This window comes from Schistocerca cancellata, chromosome 1, assembly GCF_023864275.1.
Source record: "Schistocerca cancellata isolate TAMUIC-IGC-003103 chromosome 1, iqSchCanc2.1, whole genome shotgun sequence".
In the NCBI taxonomy this organism is placed as follows: Eukaryota; Metazoa; Arthropoda; class Insecta; order Orthoptera; family Acrididae; genus Schistocerca; species Schistocerca cancellata.
In genome coordinates this window covers 1181849791-1181867111 of record NC_064626.1, presented here as the reverse complement: position 1 = coordinate 1181867111, position 17321 = coordinate 1181849791, and positions in this window count along the sequence as shown.

Below are 17321 nucleotides of genomic sequence, written 5' to 3'. Positions count from 1 at the left end.
AAAGCCCCCATGCACGTGGCGACCGCTGCTTCGGATCGTCCCTTGGAATTCTTCTGATTGTAAAAATAGTAGACAGTAGTATTGTTGTAGTAATCTGTAGTTTAGTAATTGTAGTCTATGTTGCATGTGTAGATTTGGTAATTGTCATTCTTCTAATGGTATTTTTTTCTCAGAATTTGATTTGTTGTCTTGTATACGTGTTTGACGATTTGGTGCAATTATTTCAATTGTTCGATTAATCGTGTTTGAGGGAAACATTTCATGTAAATGGTATTGTTGGAGATAAAGAGTCATTGTGTGTAATTTTCGTACAGTGACGAATTTTTTATGTTTTGTAAATGATTACGCGATCTATGAAAAAGGCAAAAATGATGAATAGTGAGAATGACGAAATTGTTAACATGGCGAACTCGCCAACAGAGGAAAACAGTGTGATGAATAATGAAGTGGAAAACAATGTAATAAGTCGGGAAAATAGTCCGGAACCATTTCAAAATTTATCTCAATCAGAAAATTCACAGAATACGAGATTAACGATAGAAGATTCTGAAATAGTATCGAACACAGATAGCTTTACAGCTATGACGAAGGAAGCTGGTTTTGTGGGAAATGTTAGGGGCGAAAGGAATTTCGAACAAGTTAATATGGAGCAATTGATGAGTGTAATATTAAATTTTCGATCTGAATTTAAAACAGAGATAGGAACAATTAAAACTGAGATGGGAACAATTAAAACTGATATAGGAACAATGGAAACACGGCTAGACTCACGAATAGGGACATGTTTCAAAAACATGAAAGATGAATTAAAGAAAGAAATTAGAGAAGAAGTACAACCGATTTTGAATTCTCACAATAATAGATTAATTGCAGTAGAGATTAGACAAAGGGAACAGGATAGAGAACAGGAAGAAAGAGATCGCGTGATAGTACAGAAATTTTCAGAGTTAAATTTACAACGTGCACACGATAAGAAAGAAATATTTGAGAGAATCGAGGAATCCGTACCAAATGACAGATTAAATAACTTAACACAACAATATGAACAGTTAACTACTAAATGCGTTAATACTGAAACGCGAGTCGCGACACTTACGGAAGACGTAAATAAACAGAAAGAACAAATTGGTGACTTATCGGAAAGAGTGGAGGAGATTTCAGATAAATTAACAAATCTTAGTTTAAATGGGGACAGAGATTCAGATGACACAGCTCCATTGCCATTTTCAGAAACCGAAGAGTACCAGAGCATAAGTAAACATGTTGAAGATCAGGGAAAATTTAATGAACGCGTGGAAAGAGAATTTGAGGCATTAAAAAAGCAAGTCAAACAAATTGAAGGCGAAATCGTAGGAAAAGACGGCAAAAGAAATTTAGAATCACAGATACCAGAGGGGTTTGAAGAAAATAATTTGTTTCATTTACGGGATGCAACAAGAGAGCGCCAGGCGCGCGAACTTGACAATAATCGACATTCGGACTGGGACAGACGCGGTAGGTCTTTGTCGCCACGAGGAGAAAACTTTGACTATAAACACTTCTTAACTGTTTGGAAATTTAAGATCTTTCGTAATTCTAAGAATGAGATACATCCATGTTCATGGTTATATCAATTTACGTACGCACTTCCGCCAGATGTGCCACAAAGTCACAAACTAAAATTTATGTGCAGCTATTAATGTCCTCAGGGGATTCACTACTCTTAAGTGAATATGTGCCGTAGCGAGCATAGGGCCCCGAGCTGTAGTGGTGCTATTTCTCTTTTAGTTTTCTGTACCGCTGCCTACTCTTTTACTATTCTTTGCATCTATCGAAACAACTCTTCGACTATCAATCTATCTAGAGAGCGTGTAAAAAATAACCGGATATGACTATTTTACCCAAAAGTGACTTTGGAAATTACCGTTTGGACTTACTGTATCTTCAGCAGCATTCATTCGTAGCTTAAATGAAATTTTACCTGTTTATCTTCGTGACAATATTACTTCTTATGTCGACGACATTCTTATTGCTAAACATTCTTGGAGTGAGCACAACAAAATTTTGGATTCATTATTACGTATTTTTGCAAGAGTTGGCATTACAGTGAACTTGAAAAAAAAAAAATCTGAATTTGGTCGTTCTCAGGTGAAATTTCTCGGTCACATTATTTCTACAGAAGGTATTCTTCCTGATCCAGAGAAATTAGATGCTATTCGTAATTATGCTGTTCCTACCACAAAACGTGACGTTCGTAGTTTCCTTGGTGTCTGTAAATTTCTTAGACGCTTTGTTAGATTGGACAATTTGGTCACACCTCGTTTTTGCGATCTATCTGGAAAGTTCTTTTTAAACGAAAATCGGTCGACAACTCTGTTTGGTTAGTTTGTATTCCTGATGAGTGGGTTAATAAGCTGATTTGGTATACGCATTTCAGTTATGCACACTTTGGTCCCAGAAAATGCTTTCATAAATTACGAGAAAATTGCTACTTCAATAATATGGAAAAACGTATTCGATTTGTTCTTGCCAAATGCAAATTATGTCAAAAGGCTAAGCCGCCGACAGTTTCTCACAGAGCACCGTTGATTCCTATCATTCCAGCAAAATTAAAGGACATGGCTGCAGTTGATTTGTTCGGTCCAGTGGTTCGATCTACTAATGGTTTTGCGTACATTTTCGTAGCAGTGGAGTTGACATCAAAATATGTGTGTTTTACACCGTTACGCAAAGCAACAGCTCGTTCAGTATCTAATGCTTTCATCAAACATTTTCTTAAAGAAGTGGGTCATGTTGATAAGGCTATATCAGATAATGGATCACAGTTTCGTTCTAAAATTTGGCTTCGTACTCTACAGCGTCGTAAAATTAAACCAATTTTCAATTCACTTTTTCACCCCCAATCTAACGCTTCAGAGAGATGGATGAAGGAAATCAATAAATTGTGTCGTCTTTATTGTCATCAGAATCACAGAACTTGGGATCAGTATCTTCATATTTTTCAAAACATTCTGAATGAACTTCCTAACGACTCAACTTCTTTACCACCTATACTGATATTAAAAAACAAAGCACCGACAAATCGCATTTCTGAAATCGTTCCTTTTCCGCCTACACGGAAACTGCGGCATTCTGAAGTTGTCAACCTGGCTCTACAAAATATTGCATCTGCGGCTGCTAGAAGAGAGAAATCAGCTAAGCGTCATGGTCGTTTAAAAATCTTGTCAGTTGGTCAGAAGGTGTTAATTAAGGCTCATCGTTTGTCTCACAAAGGAAAAGGCTCGTGTCGGAAATTTTTTCTGCTTTATAACGGTCCATATAGAATTCGCGAAATTATTCATGATAACACTGTCGAAGTAGAAACTCTTAAATCACGACGCTCTAAGGGAATACATCATACACTCCTGGAAATTGAAATAAGAACACCGTGAATTCATTGTCCCAGGAAGGGGAAACTTTATTGACACATTCCTGGGGTCAGATACATCACATGATCACACTGACAGAACCACAGGCACATAGACACAGGCAACAGAGCATGCACAATGTCGGCACTAGTGCAGTGTATATCCACCTTTCGCAACAATGCAGGCTGCTATTCTCCCATGGAGACGATCGTAGAGATGCTGGATGTAGTCCTGTGAAACGGCTTGCCATGCCATTTCCACCCGGAGCCTCAGTTGGACCAGCGTTCGTGCTGGACGTGCAGACCGCGTGAGACGACGCTTCATCCAGTCCCAAACATGCTCAATGGGGGACAGATCCGGAGATCTTGCTGGCCAGGGTAGTTGACGTACACCTTCTAGAGCACGTTGGGTGGCACGGGATACATGCGGACGTGCATTGTCCTGTTGGAACAGCAAGTTCCCTTGCCGGTCTAGGAATGGTAGAACGATGGGTTCGATGACGGTTTGGATGTACCGTGCACTATTCAGTGTCCCCTCGACGATCACCAGTGGTGTACGGCCAGTGTAGGAGATCGCTCCCCACCCCATGATGCCGGGTGTTGGCCCTGTGTGCCTCGGTCGTATGCAGTCCTGATTGTGGCGCTCACCTGCACGGCGCCAAACACGCATACGACCATCATTGGCACCAAGGAAGAAGCGACTCTCATCGCTGAAGACGACACGTCTCCATTCGTCCCTCCATTCACGCCTGTCGCGACACCACTGGAGGCGGGCTGCACGATGTTGGGGCGTGAGCGGAAGACGGCCTAACGGTGTGCGGGACCGTAGCCCAGCTTCATGGAGACGGTTGCGAATGGTCCTCGCCGATACCCCAGGAGCAACAGTGTCCCTAATTTGCTGGGAAGTGGCGGTGCGGTCCCCTACGGCACTGCGTAGGATCCTACGGTCTTGGAGTGCATCCGTGCATCGCTGCGGTCCGGTCCCAGGTCGACGGGCACGTGCACCTTCCGCCGATCACTGGCGACAACATCGATGTACTGTGGAGACCTCACGCCCCACGTGTTGAGCAATTCGGCGGTACGTCCACCCGGCCTCCCGCATGCCCACTATACGCCCTCGCTCAAAGTCCGTCAACTGCACATACGATTCACGTCCATGCTGTCGCGGCATGCTACCAGTGTTAAAGACTGCGATGGAGCTCCGTATGCCACGGCAAACTGGCTGACACTGACGGCGGCGGTGCACAAATGCTGCGCAGCTAGCGCCATTCGACGGCCAACACCGCGGTTCCTGGTGTGTCTGCTGTGCCGTGCGTGTGATCATTGCTTGTACAGCCCTCTCGCTGAGCCCGGAGCAACTATGGTCGGTCTGACACACCGGTGTCAATGTGTTCTTTTTTCCATTTCCAGGAGTGTATATCTAACGTTAAAATTTTTGTGGAATGATATACTTTTGAAAAATTTTTGTAGAATGACATACTTTTGAGAAACTAACAGTTGTATGTAAACACACGGAGAGTACAAGGATACCGCGCTGTGTTTTGGCGGCGGCATATACTCAAAGCAACAGTCAAGTCTGCGCGCCGCACAAGGCAGTCGTTGACCGCAAACAATCACTTCCTACGTCACGCACCTACAGCTGATCGAGAGCTCAGTGCGAATGCACTGACAGCCGTAAATAAATACACAGTCTAATTTCTCCGACTAAATTCAGTATAAAGCTATAGTGACTTGATGTATTCTGTTATTAACATTCAGTATTTTTCAGGATACGGTTCTCTAAAATATTTAAGAACTTCAGGTAAATTCTGCGCGTGTCCGACGTTTAGACGACTTGCTATCGAGAAAATTTCAGGAAAAATGTCATTTCGAAGAAGAAAGTAATAAACTAAAAAGGTAATTATTAATTGAGTCTATTTTTCAGGTAACATATTTCCACTTAGGTACGTACTTTAGACGTAATTTGCTGCTCGCGATTACGTGATTCATACTTTGTGCTAATTACATGTTCAATGAAATTACTTGTGAAGCGTCGTGCTTGCGTACGTTAACTGATTTTGACAATGATTATTAATGAACTGGATTGTTACTTGTGTATATTATGCATCGCTTGGCTGCACTGCTTTTTCACTGATGTCATATTTTTAATTATGTGCCTGCTGTGCCTATTTATTTAAATTATAATTGTCACCTGATTAATTGTGCTGATGTGGTTAGGTATGTAAGTTATACTTTGTGATTTATCTGCTTGCGCCTTCATGTTTACTTATTAAGATACGATGCTAATGACCTGTTTAGTACGTAAGATATATGTTTACTGCTATGCGTATGGATTGCACATTTACACATTTTTGCTTGTTGTCATAACTATACTTTAATTTGGTATATAGCAATGCTGATGTACAGTGTACAAACATAGAGTTTAGGTTACACTATGGTACTAGTTACAGATTGTTCGCTTGGCAGAGCCTCGTTATAAGAATTGTGCTGCATCCACTTGTTGACATTCTGTTCACTACTGGTATATTTACTCGCTATTGCTTGCCTTGCTTACGCTCAGTGCCTTATATTTTTAAGATAAGAAAATGAACTGCTATAATTCGACGAACGACTTTAGTACAAGAAACATCATAGAAGTCACATGAGCTGGAGGTTTTATGAAAGCTGTATAAATGTATGCCAATAGGAAGGAAGCTAACGACATGACATACCAACACAGTTATTACACTGCATTTTTCGTGAGCAACTGAAATAGGAAGTGACACTTGACACAAGAAATACTCCACATGTTTGCTTCTGTTTGCCATAATTCTTGAAGTGGTGTCCACACTGTGAAAAATTAGGATCATTCACACTCCATAATCGTACTTAATTACTGAGAGTTATTCGAACTAAGTCTGTTAGAGGTCATGTATGCATTCTTTGTTTATAATTCATAATGAGTAGAAGATTTTGGTCAGATGGATTACACAGAGGTTGTGTGTTGACAGTGTGTCTTCGGATTGTATGGGATGATGAGGTTTGCATTAGGATTTTATCTGTACTTATTCGAGGAGACTGACTAGAGGAAAGAGTTGTTATGGAAGTGAAATGATACTGGCAATAAGGTTTATATGTATCGACGTATTGAAGAGGTATTATTGAGGTATTGAGATTATATGAAGTTGATGGGAGTTTTGGTGTATAAGAGGTAAAATAAGTGAGGTGCATATATTTTTTTATTTTGTGTTGGTCTATATGGAACAAGGAGGATGAAGATAGCAGACTAGAACACTAAAATGGAAGGAAGATTGTCTACACACACTTTGTTAAATCACTAAGCAATATGTACTTTTTTTTTTGGAGAGAGGAAGTTGCATATCTTGGCACACTGACAGTTGTTCAGCAACCGTACATTTTGATCTGGCTTGGCAAACATTGGTCTTGACATGATGACTATGACGTTGACTTAACTATTATTGACTGTTATACATTGCTGTCACTACTACTTGATACACATGATGAACATGAAATTTTGACAGAAGTGGATTCACACAGTTAACACTATTCAATTACACAGTAGTACTTAATGTGGATGAAAGATGAGTGAATGTGTTTTGTGTGTTTTCCTTTCCTAATCCTACCCACCAATCTCCTAAATATTATTTTATTTGTTTGTAGTGGCTTGCACTGACACCCATAAATATTATAGGTTTACTGATGTTTGTGTATTTGTAATAGTAATGTGACAATTATCTGATATCATTTGTGTGTTTGTTATGATTTGTATGTTTAGTGTAAGAGCATTGTAAAAGCATTTGTATGTGCATTCAAACTATTGTTCATGCTTGAACTGTCTGATTAGTGATAGTAAATATTATGGACTGTTACTTGTACTTTTTCTACATGATTGGTGCCGCTAGGACATGTTTAATTTCTGCTGAGGAACAGTGTGATCAGTGATAGTTGTTTAATGTCATTTGTCAGTGTATGCACCTACTCAACAATGCTGGGTGCCACTGATGAACTGCTTCTACTGAGAAATGTGACTTGTTTCTGTGTGTACCTCTTCAACATTGCTGGGTACCACAGATGGAACTGCTTCTACTGAAATGATGTTACTTCTTGCTGTCTGTACCTCTTCAACATTGCTGGGTGCCACTGATAGACTGCTTCTACTGAAATGATGTCACCTGTTGGAGTCTGCACCTGTATCACAATGCTGGGTGCCACTGATGGACTGCTTCTACTGAAATGATGTCACCTGTTGGAGTCTGCACCTACTCCGCATTGCTGGGTGCCACTGATGGACTGCTTCTACTGAAATGATGTCACCTGATGGTGTCTGCACCTATTCTACAATGCTGGGTGCCACTGATGGACTGCTTCTACTGAGATGATGTCACTTGTTGCTGTCAGCACCTATTCAACAGTGCTGGGTGCTACTGCTGGAACTGTCAACTACTTGTTGTGAAAATTTGTATGAACTGATTTTTTGTGTATTACTGTCTGTGAAAAGTTATAAGACTCTTACCTGATCATATTCGTCATTGCTGACGCTATCGATTGAATTGTTTAACCACATGATATTTGTGTAAACTATTATGTAAAGTCATATGTATGAAAGAATTTGTATTCCTTACTGTATTTTATATATTAGGCTATTGTAAGGTCAGTGCAAAGCCAAAATTTTATCTAGTTATATGATACTTACGTATTAATATTATCTTTTACTTTTGTCTGTATTTTTTGACGAATTTGGTGGTATTTTCACCACCAATGCTGGCAAAAATACCATCAAATTTTAGCCCGTGGAAGAAGGGCATATGAAAGGTGGCTACACTGAGCCACAGCACCAGAAATCGCGCCAGAGAGTATTGTTCCGCCGCCTCCACTGGCAGTGATTATTGAGACGTAGCGGCAGGCAGTTCTTGCCGAGAAGTTGTGGTGGACACTGCTTGTAGCTGAAGTCAGAGTGAGATGCGGTAGTGGAGAGTGTTGTTCCATGTTTTATGCAGTGGTTTGATGGGAGAGATGATGATGTTCTAATGGAGATATTGTAATGGTCAGAGTGCATTTCGTCAATATACACTCCTGGAAATTGAAATAAGAACACCGTGAATTCATTGTCCCAGGACGGGGAAACTTTATTGACACATTCCTGGGGTCAGATACATCACATGATCACACTGACAGAACCACAGGCACATAGACACAGGCAACAGAGCATGCACAATGTCGGCACTAGTACAGTGTATATCCACCTTTCGCAATAATGCAGGCTGCTATTCTCCCTTGGAGACGATCGTAGAGATGCTGGATGTAGTCCTGTGGAACGGCTTGCCATGCCATTTCCACCTGGCGCCTCAGTTGGACCAGCGTTCGTGCTGGACGTGCAGACTGCGTGAGACGACGCTTCATCCAGTCCCAAACATGCTCAATGGGGGACAGATCCGGAGATCTTGCTGGCCAGGGTAGTTGACTTACACCTTCTAGAGCACGTTGGGTGGCACGGGGTACATGCGGACGTGCATTGTCCTGTTGGAACAGCAAGTTCCCTTGCCGGTCTAGGAATGGTAGAACGATGGGTTCGATGACGGTTTGGATGTACCGTGCACTATTCAGTGTCCCCTCGACGATCACCAGTGGTGTACGGCCAGTGTAGGAGATCGCTCCCCACACCATGATGCCGGGTGTTGGCCCTGTGTGCCTCGGTCGTATGCAGTCCTGATTGTGGCGCTCACCTGCACGGCGCCAAACACGCATACGACCATCATTGGCACCAAGGCAGAAGCGACTCTCATCGCTGAAGACGACACGTCTCCATTCGTCCCTCCATTCACGCCTGTCACGACACCACTGGAGGCGGGCTGCACGATGTTGGGGCGTGAGCGGAAGACGGCCTAACGGTGTGCGGGACCGTAGCCCAGCTTCATGGAGACGGTTGCGAATGGTCCTCGCCGATACCCCAGGAGCAACAGTGTCCCTAATTTGCTGGGAAGTGGCGGTGCGGTCCCCTACGGCACTGCGTAGGATCCTACGGTCTTGGCGTGCATCCGTACGTTGCTGCGGTCCGGTCCCAGGTCGACGGGCACGTGCACCTTCCGCCGACCACTGGCGACAACATCGATGTACTGTGGAGACCTCACGCCCCACGTGTTGAGCAATTCGGTGGTACGTCCACCCGGCCTCCCGCATGCCCACTATACGCCCTCGCTCAAAGTCCGTCAACTGCACATACGGTTCACGTCCACGCTGTCGTGGCATGCTACCAGTGTTAAAGACTGCGATGGAGCTCCGTATGCCATGGCAAACTGGCTGACACTGACGGCGGCGGTGCACAAATGCTGCGCAGCTAGCGCCATTCGACGGCCGACACCGCGGTTCCTGGTGTGTCCGCTGTGCCGTGCGTGTGATCATTGCTTGTACAGCCCTCTCGCAGTGTCCGGAGCAAGTATGGTGGGTCTGACACACCGGTGTCAATGTGTTCTTTTTTCCATTTCCAGGAGTGTATATGGAGGTATATTCTTTTATTCTTTCAGTGACCTGAATAATGTGTCATTACAGGTTCATTCAACAAAGCATCTGGCGTGTGTTCTTGTATTAGAGTGTAATTTTGGTTTTCTTGCACAATTATAGTATTTGTAATTTTCTTTTATCACGTCAGTATAATTGGTATTTAAAAATTCTTGTCTTGTTGAAGAAGAACCGTGCCAGATGTGCGTTGAGTCATACTACCACATACAGAACAGCTACACTTGTGCTTTGTTGGTTTCGTAGGTTTTATAGTTTCTGGGGACTTAATTAATTATTTGTATTAACTGAAATTTTCATTTCATTCTTTGTGGTTGTAACATGCAGTCAGATTGCGTACAAAAACTAGTCAGGGCCCGCCGTTTACGAGACATGCGTAATCGGACTTACAGCTACTAAAAAAATATTTGTATTCTATTTAAATAAAAGCCCCCATGCATTGTCATAGACTTATGTAAATACAATTGTGTAATAGTTTTCATATTAGGACGACATGTTGTAAAAGACATGACCTCCTTTCTCTTTTTGTGAAGTTATTTCAGCTGGTTATAAATATAACAAGTTCTAAATCTCTGTTACTGGCAGCACTAAGTAAAACATCGTAGTGTTGTCCAATAATCTTTACCAGCTATGTTGCTATGACTATTACTACGAATTGTAAGCAGTGCTGCAGAAGAAAACATCAAAAGCTGCTGTGCAGTTTTACTTACCTACAACTGAAAATTTCTGTGGCGCAGTTTAATCTGCACAATTTCATAAATTTATTTGCGGGTGACGAAAGTAACATCCAGTTTGATAATGTGTTTTTTTGTTTAATGAAAGTGTAATCATATCATTAAAGGGCTTGTTTCAATAAAAAATGTAATGTTTTAATAATAATTACAAAGCACGTTTCTCAACAGAGTGATCAGACATTGCAAAGTGGTATGAAAGTGATGATTACTAGTTAAACTACTAATAAAAGCACCACCACAGCAGCTAAGCATTTTGAATGGTTAACAGGTTATTTCATTGATTATTTAAAAGTACATTTATTTATAAGTGTATCAAGTTTAAGTAGAGGTGTTTTTTGGGTATGAAAGTATTCCTTATCCAGCTGATTAACTCAGTACATGTATAGCCTCCATGTTAATCATTTGCAATGTAACATAGTCATCTCAATGTGTTGCACATTAATCTTCAGTGCTTTGAATAACGTTACTTTCTGTTCTTTTAATTAAGATTCCATTTGTGTGGTAAGATACAAGCTCTGCATCCTAGAGAGACAGATCAGTAAAGTAAATGCTGATTCCTTATTACAAGCGATTGTCCGCTCACGAACATTTACGAGTCCGATCACTTCTCACGCTCAGTATTAGATGAATACGTATCCATATAAGGATAAACGGGGTGGGGAACCGCACACTCCATGGATTGCCTTTTTGTTTCTGTTTTGAAGTGATGAACTCATGTTTTATCGCTTGTGACGATGTTCGACAAAAAATTGTCACCATCAGCCTCGCAACACATAATCGATTCCGCACAGATGGTCGTTCGTTGCTCTTTGTGGTCTTCTGTTAGGAGGCAAAGAACCCTGTGGGCACGTACCTTTGAGTACCCCAACTGGAGGACGAGTGCCAGCACTGCCAACAGAGATGTCCAATTGAGCTGCGAGGTGTTTGATTGTGACCCATCGATCACTTCGAATGAGAGTGTGCGCAAGTTCCAACACTGCACCGAGCGAGGTGGCGCAGTGGTTAGACACTGGACTCGCATTCGGGAGGACGACGGTTCAATCCCGCGTCCGGCCATCCTGATTTAGGTTTTCCGTGATTTCCTTAAATCACTCCAGGCAAATTCCGGGATGGTTCCTTTGAAAGGACACGGCCGACTTCCTTCCCCATCCTTCCCTAATTCGATGAGACCGATGACCACGCTGTCTGGTCTCCTTCCCCAAACAACCAACCATCCAACACTGCAGGAGGGAAAGCTGTTTGCGGCCGGCTAGCACGCTGGAGATCGTACAGGTTGTGATGATGATAGACGCCTCGCCCAGCGACTTAACGTGCTTTTGTTCACTGTCAGGTCTCCGTAGACATTCTGCAAGCACCTATGAACATCTGCGATGCTCTTGTTTTCCGCCAAAAGACACCCAATGACAGTTCTCTGCTTGGAACGCACCTCCGTTACAGACGCCATTTTGATGGCAACGTATAGCTCCTCCACCTATCGGAACTTCACGAAACTATAGGGGCTAAAGTGGAGATGTTCCACGATGTTCCACAACAACCACCGCATTTTTTTTTGACCGAAATTGGCTGAGAGAAAAAATGTTTTGCGGTACTTATTGAACGCCCCTGGTACTACAGCTGCGCAAGAGCGTGCATAGGTCCTTTGCAGTGATCAAATATTCGCGCCTCTTTCTCCTTGGTTTAAGCACTCTGTTAATACCGAGTCCTCTGAATACTCTGCTTTATAGGTCCAACCATACGCAACTTCCGTCCTCACGACTTTTACCTTAACCTTTTACGTGCAGTTACCATTGTTAGCAAAGTGATTATCGCTAAGTGTGCACGTGCATCATTTTCCTATCACTTCTTGCTCTAACGTGGTAAGCAGGCTGCTAGCTTGTTGATGTGCAGAATATCGAATAATAACTCAATACTTAAATATACAGCTCTAAAACTGGAAGTATATTTACAATGCGCAGCCGATATTTCTTGTCGCCAGTACATTGATAATTTTTCCGTTGATGTGTCGCTGTATCGATAATTTTTTCGGTATATCGAGAATCTGTGATGGTGTTTTCAAATACACTCCTGGAAATTGAAATAAGAACACCGTGAATTCATTGTCCCAGGAAGGGGAAACTTTATTGACACATTCCTGGGGTCAGATACATCACATGATCACACTGACAGAACCACAGGCACATAGACACAGGCAACAGAGCATGCACAATGTCGGCACTAGCACAGTGCATATCCAACTTTCGCAGCAATGCAGGCTGCTATTCTCCCATGGAGACGATCGTAGAGATGCTGGATGTAGTCCTGTGGAACGGCTTGCCATGCCATTTCCACCTGGCGCCTCAGTTGGACCAGCGTTCGTGCTGGACGTGCAGACCGCGCGAGACGACGCTTCATCCAGTCCCAAACATGCTCAATGGGTGACAGATCCGGAGATCTTGCTGGCCAGGGTAGTTGACTTACACCTTCTAGAGCACGTTGGGTGGCACGGGATACATACGGACGTGCATTGTCCTGTTGGAACAGCAAGTTCCCTTGCCGGTCTAGGAATGGTAGAACGGTGGGTTCGATGACGGTTTGGATGTACCGTGCACTATTCAGTGTCCCCTCGACGATCACCAGTGATGTACGGCCAGTGTAGGAGATCGCTCCCCACACCATGATGCCGGGTGTTGGCCCTGTGTGCCTCGGTCGTATGCAGTCCTGATTGTGGCGCTCACCTGCACGGCGCCAAACACGCATACGACCATCATTGGCACCAAGGCAGAAGCGACTCTCATCGCTGAAGACGACACGTCTCCATTCGTCCCTCCATTCACGCCTGTCGCGACACCACTGGAGGCGGGCTGCACGGTGTTGGGGCGTGAGCGGAAGACGGCCTAACGGTGTGCGGGACCGTAGCCCAGCTTCATGGAGACGGTTGCGAATGGTCCTCGCCGATACCCCAGGAGCAACAGTGTCCCTAATTTGCTGGGAAGTGGCGGTGCGGTCCCCTACGGCACTGCGTAGGATCCTACGGTCTTGGCGTGCATCCGTGCGTCGCTGCGGTCCGGTCCCAGGTCGACGGGCACGTGCACCTTCCGCCGACCACTGGCGACAACATCGATGTACTGTGGAGACCTCACGCCCCACGTGTTGAGCAATTCGGCGGTACGTCCACCCGGCCTCCCGCATGCCCACTATACGCCCTCGCTCAAAGTCCGTCAACTGCACATACGGTTCACGTCCACGCTGTCGCGGCATGCTACCAGTGTTAAAGACTGCGATGGAGCTCCGTATGCCACGGCAAACTGGCTGACACTGACGGCGGCGGTGCACAAATGCTGCGCAGCTAGCGCCATTCGACGGCCAACACCGCGGTTCCTGGTGTGTCCGCTGTGCCGAGCGTGTGATCATTGCTTGTACAGCCCTCTCGCAGTGTCCGGAGCAAGTATGGTGGGTCTGACACACCGGTGTCAATGTGTTCTTTTTTCCATTTCCAGGAGTGTATATCGATATACTGGATTCCCGATATTATTAAAAATATCATCAGTACTAATATGAACAATGTATTCTAGACATTAGATGGGAGTGTAAAATAACTGATATAGAGGGACTGAACTGAATCGGGGAGGAAAGAAGTTTATGGCACAGCTTGACTGAAAGAATGGATTGGTTTGGTAATGTGGAGAACTAATTAGGAAGGGGCTGTGGGGGTTAAAAACGCAGAGGGAGACCAAGGCTTGACTATAGAGTGTGGGTTGCAGTAGTTATACAGTGAGAGTGAAAATGTGTGCCACACTGAGACTCGAAATCTGTACCCTCACTCTTGTCATCTGGATCATCAGGGTATTAATCACGACCTTATGATCTCAAACCAATGCAGCCGAAAAGTGTGCCAGTACTTTTTTATGACCTGCTATGCATTCGTAAGGGTCAGTGAAGTGAAGAGAGAGAGAGAGAGAGAGAGAGAGAAAGTGTGTGTTTGTGTGTGTGTGTGTGTGTGTGTGTTTTAGGTGTTGGGCTGTTTATGAATTCGTGTGAGTTATTGTTCAGGTATTTATAAATTCACGTTTGCTCTTCAAATAATAATCATGTTTACCATTTTGTTTCGTGTAGCTTCACTCATTTATATAGCCATAAAGTAATTGAGAACTTCTAGTGTAGCCTTGTTCAACTGTGTAATTAACATGGGCTGCTTTATCGCGCCTACTCCCGATTATTTCCATGTTTGGTAGCCGCGTTGTCTTAGGTGTCTTGTCATAGTCCGCGCGGCTCCCCCCCATTCCCAAATGGCTCTGAGCACTATGGGACTTAACAGCTGTGGTCATCAGTCCCCTAGAACTTAGAACTACTTAAACCTAACTAACCTAAGGACATCACACACATCCATGCCCGAGGCAGGATTCGAACCTGCGACCGTAGCAGTCGCGCGGTTCCGGACTGCGCGCCTAGAACCGCGAGACCACCGCGGCCGGCCCCCCCATCCCCCGTCGGAGGTTCGAGTCCTCCTTCGGTCATGGGCTTGTGTGTGATGTTAGTTTAAGTTAGATTAAGTAGTGTGTAAGCTTATGGACCGATGAGTTCAGCAGTTTGGTCCCATAAGATCTTACCACAAATTTACAATTTTTGGCAATGTTTGGTGTACCTTTAATTTATCCTAGTGACCAAGATTAACTTTTGTGAGTCCATTCAGTCACTATCAGCACAAACTTCGAGTGACAATACCTAAATAAACGAACTCGTTTAAATGAGTGTGAATTTTAATCTTTCTGACGATTATCCTGAGGCATTACTCGTTAGTGATTCAGTCACGTTGATCGACAACAATACCGGTTACATGGACACGGTGATCCACTTTAGGGATCCAGAGGCTTTTAGTGAAGTCAGGTAGTAACAGGCCTTAAATCAGTAACACTGTAACGGGGAGACGTCTAAACCTTGTCCTACGAGTTAAAGAGAGACTAATCTCTGCCCATACCATTTAATGCTGACTCAATGTCTTGTCTACTGCTACAAATGTGTAATCTCTCAACCCAGGGAGTATGTCTTTTCGGTGAACATTTAGACTTTCTACAAATATCTCTCTAGTGTCAATTACTGGCTGTCGGTGCGGAGTACTACGCTGGCCCCACAGTTTTTTTTTCCTTTTTCTTTTCTAGTCTTCTGACTGGTTTGATACGACCCGCCACGAATTCCTCTCCTGCGCCAACCTTTTCATCTCACAGTAGCACATGCAACCTACGTTCTCAATTATCTAATGGATGTATCCCAACATCTGTCTCCCTCTCGTCCTTTACAATTTTTGCCCTTTACAACTCCCTCTAGTACCATGGAAGTTATTCCCCGATGCCTTAACGGATATTGTATCATCTTGTCCTTTCTTCTTGTCATTTTTCAATAGCGCATCAAAATATGAATCTACATCTACATCCACATAACTACTCTGTAATTCACAATTAGGTGCCTGTCAGAAGGTTCATGGAACCACCTTCGAGATATTTCTCTATCGTTCCTCTTTCGGAAAAAAAAGTTTGCAATAAGTTCAGCTTTAAAATTTCTAGCAATAAAATAAAAATAATGGCATTCCAAGAGGAAAATATTCAGTCAGATCAAAAACTTTTTTGGATAACTGCTTTAGAAAAAATGGCTCTGAGGACTATGGGACTTAACGTCTGAGGTCATCAGTCCCCTAGAACTTAGAACTACTTAAACCTAACTAACCTAAAGCCATCACACACACCCATGCCCGAGGCAGGATTCGAACCTGCGGCCGTAGCAGTCGCGCGATTCAGGACTGAAGCGCCTAGAACAGCTTGGCCACCGCGGCCGGCTAACTGCTTTAGAGCAAGTGTTTCAAATCTCTGTGCTAAAGTTTTGTCTGTGGTACCATTTTTGGTATCGATAGCTACGATGCCACAGCATAGGTGCCCGTTCTAAAGTTGGCACTACGAGAGTGGAAGATCTTCGCTGACATCAGCGCCCTCTAGCCGGCGCTGTGCGGCTCTACGAGCGCCGCTCCAGATTCAGCCCATATGATCACGAGTACACGACGAAGCAATATTGTTTCTGTGGTGTCACCCCCAGACACCACACTTGCTAGGTGGTAGCTTTAAATCGGCCGCGGTCCATTAGTACATGTCGGACCCGCGTGTCGCCATTGTCAGTAATCGCAGACCGAGCGCCACCACACGGCAGGTCTAGAGAGGCGGACTAGCACTCGCCCCAGTTGTACGACGACTTTGCTAGCGACTACACTGACGAAGCCTTTCTCTCATTTGCCGAGAGACAGTTAGAATAGCCTTGAGCTAAGTCCATGACTACGACCTAGCAAGGCGCCATTAACCATATCTGGAGAGAGTCTCACTTGTATAACCAAGAGCGATGTACCACAATGATGGAATAAAGTTAAATATTAACGCAGCTACGTACTTTTCTTTATAGCATTCATAAAGTATCCTGTTTCAGACCTCACGCCAGCCGGCGTGTGTGTACGCGTGCCTTTCGGTTACCTGTCACTGTGGACTGGCTGTCTTGTCAGTCCACAACAGCTTCTATTTCATAGTGGGCGAGCCACTACCGATTTTGCCTTTGTAACTTCTAGTCGATGTTAGCTTTGATTGATGTACAGGTACGCACCTACGTGCTCATCTCAGCCAAAGTTAAGAAACAATTTATCTATTCATATTCTCCCTATAGTAAAGGTGCTTTCAATT